The sequence below is a fragment of the Nannospalax galili genome, unplaced genomic scaffold, assembly GCF_000622305.1.
Source record: "Nannospalax galili isolate Female #2095 unplaced genomic scaffold, S.galili_v1.0 scaffold20, whole genome shotgun sequence".
NCBI classification, from domain to species: Eukaryota; Metazoa; Chordata; class Mammalia; order Rodentia; family Spalacidae; genus Nannospalax; species Nannospalax galili.
This window is the reverse complement of record NW_008346414.1, coordinates 2,499,619-2,503,228: the sequence shown is the minus strand read 5'-3', so window position 1 is coordinate 2,503,228 and position 3,610 is coordinate 2,499,619.

Below are 3,610 nucleotides of genomic sequence, written 5' to 3'. Positions count from 1 at the left end.
CCCACATTTAGGAGTCTGAAGCAGGAAGATTACAAGTTCAAGGCCAGTCTGGGCTAGCTTGGGTTACATAGTAAGACTTTGTCTCAAACAAACAAACAAACAAAGAAAGTTCTGGGCTAGCTTGGGTTACATAGTAAGACTCTGTCACAAACAAACAAACAAACAAACAAACAAACAAACAAACAAACCCAGGAACTAAGGATATAGTTCAGTGATAAAACTTTTGCCTCATGGTGCAAGGCCCTTGGGTCCCTATCCAGCAAGCAAGAAAACGAATGAATGCGCTCACTCCTGAGAGCAGAAGGGAACAGGCCAAAAGCAAGACCCTCCCTTGAAGGTCAGGCCCCCAGTGCTCTCCTCCAGTAGGGTCTCTTCTAATAGTCTGCTGAGCTTGGACGTACCAGTGCGTTGACCCACTGGCAACCTCATGGCCACTCCCTCTCGATGGCACTGCCTGATTTACTTGTCCTCTGGGTATATGTGATTCACTTCCTCACGTTCCTCCAGGTCCTTAACCCGCCTTTTGGAGGAACTCTTTCCTAGTGGGCTCATTTAGAACTCTATCATGGTAGCCAGGACCCCCAATACCCTTTCTTTTTGACTGTCATCACCTGACGTACTTTAAATTTTATTTGTGTGTTCTTCCTCCCACTCGCTGTGCAAGCTCCATGAGGTTGGGATGTGTGTCTGTTTTGTGCTTGATTCCCATGGTCTAGAGCAGTCCCTGGAATGGACTTAACGTGCTGAACAATCAAATGAATGTATGGTACCAGATCTGAGCCCGCCAGTGGAAAGATCGTGCCCAGGGAGTGAGTGCTTCCTGTGCACCTGCTGCCTTATAGTTTGTCCTTTTCTATATTGTATGGGTATTCTCCCCACTGGCATAGTAGCTAAAGGGTGGCCTTTGGCTTTTGGTTTTGCTGTTGAGAGAGGGTCTCACCCTGTAATCCAAGCTGGGCAGTCTTCGAACCTGTCTCCTGAGTGTTGGGATTATAGGCACAAGCCCTCATACCTAGCAAAAGGTTGGGTTTTGGAGTCATAGGACCTGTGCTGGCTCTATTGTATGATCTTTGTCCTTTTTCACTAAGAATAATAAATCACTCCTCATGGAGATGGTACAGAGATTGGAGACAATTTGGCACAGTGTCTGTGCATGGTAAGAGCTCAGTGAATAAAATCTAACACAAGGTTTTAGATTGTTCTGGGAATTTTTCAGTAGATCACAGATGCCTAAGCACTGTACAGGCCTCAAGAGAAGCAAGGGTTTTAGGACCATGGTCTTCTGCCTATTTTGATTCCAGGATCTTCCCTTTTTATGTTGGAAAGCTCCTGTATCAGTTTGACTTGGTTTGGGGATGGATTGTTTGTTTAAGACAGGGTCTCCCTGGAGCCCCAGCTGGCCTGGAATTCACTGTATAGACCAGGCTGACCTTCTCACAGAGATCCCTCTGCCTCTGGAGTGCTGGGATTAAAGGCGTGACCACCACACCAGGCTAGTCTGACTTTCTGTTACCCTGACAAATACCTGAGAGCTGGAGGGGAAGGTCTGCTGTGGCTCACAGTCTCAGGTTTCATTGCTGCTCCCTGGCTCCCTTGTTTCTGGGCCTGTGGGGACACTGAGCCTCCTGACAGGGTGGTGTAGCAGAGCAAAGCTGCTTTAAGGGATGGGACGGGCTATGTTCTTATTGTAAATACAACATTTTATTTATTAATACTTGGAGAATTTCATGCACGTATACAATGTATTTCAATCATATTCACCCATTCCCAACTTCATGTCTTTTAAAAATTAATAACCCTGGGGTCTGGAGAGATGGCTCAGTGGTTAAGAGCACTGACTACTCTTGCAGAGGACCCAAGTTCGAGTTTCAGCACTCACATGGCGGCTACGAACCATCCTTAACTCCAGTTCCAGGGGAATCCGAAGCCCTCTTCTGACCTGCGGCATTGCAGGACATGGGTGCACTCACAGACATGCAATACATGCAGGCAATACACTCATACACATAAAAAAAAAAAAGAACAGCCTGGCATACATAGTTATGTCCAGGCCAGCCAGCCAGGACTACATAATGAGTCTCAAAGAACAAACAAATGAAAGAACATAGAACAAGTCATTAGTATTCAGCTTGATGAATTTCCACAAAGTGCACAACTGGATAATGCTCAGAGACCATAAAATGAACATCCTCACTGCCCCGGTGGCCTCGGGACTGCAGCAGTTACACAATCCTGGTCACATTTTCCTCCTCCTCCTCCTCCTCCTCCTCCTCATATTTATTCATTTATTTATTATGTGTATTGCTGTGGATGGAACCTAGACCTCCCACAGGCCAGGTCAGGCCTCTGTCACTGCCCACACCCTTCATAGCCTCTCTTTTGACATCATAGATTAGCTTTGCTTATTTTTGAACTTTATATAAATGAAATAATGTGTGTTTTTATCTCTTGTTTTTTATATTTTATTATTTTTATTTTATGTGTGTGTTTATGTGTGTGAGTGTTATGCCTGCATGTAGGTAACTGCATCTGTGTCGTGCAATGCCCTTGGAGGACAGAAGAGGCCGTCGGATCCCCTGAAACTGGAATTATGGACAGTTGTTAGCTGCCATGTAGGTGCTGGGATTCAAACCTGGGTCTTCTGCAAGAACAGTCAGTGTTCTTAACCGCTGAGCCATCTCTCCAGGCCCTTTATCTGTTTATGAAACACTATATATGGCCTAGGTGAACCTAGAATTCCCTATGTGGTTCATGCTGACCTGAAACTCATGATCCCCCTGCCTCTGCCATCTGAGTGCTAGGACCACAGGCATGTACCACTGTACCTGGCTGAATCATATGGTGGTTGGTTTTTGTCATAAGGTCTGTAGCCCAGGCTGGCCTCCAATTCTCTGTATAGCCAAGGATATCCTTAAACTTCTGATCCTCTTTGCTCTACCTCCCGAATTACTGGGGTTACAGGCATGTGCCTCCTTGTCTGGTTTATGTAGTGCTGGGGATCGAACCTAGGACTCCATGCACATTAGACAAGCACAGTTCCACTGAGCTATGGTTCCAGCCCTGAATTTTGTTTTGATTTTTTCTTTTTACTTTTTCTGCATTTATTTATGCTGAATGTGTTCCCATGCTTACATTTCTATTCCTTCAGTTTCTTTGGGGAAAAGTGCAGCCTCCTCTTTGGCTTAGGGAGTCTGATCCTCCTCAGAGGATCGTCCTCATGTGGCTCATGGGTGTAAATCTGACCATGGGTTCTCAGTGCAAGGGCCGGTCTAGGGTGCTTTAGCTCACCTGGGCATGTTCAATGACTAAACCTTTATGCCTGAACTCTGAAGCTCAGTGCTATTTTCAGCATTTTTAAGCAGGTGCAGCAAACACTCAGCATTCTTTTGGGGTCACTGACCCTGTGTCCAGTCCCAGTTTGGCCTGGACACACCTACTGACTGCACCATTTTACCACAAAAAAAAGGATACGCATTCTGCCTTTTTTTTTTCCCTAGCATGTACGTCTTTCTGTTAGGCACATACACTTAAAATGTATGCATCTTCATAAACACATGTTTATGGCACTAATAGCAATGGCCACTTTTCTGGAGGGATTGTGTGGGCATTC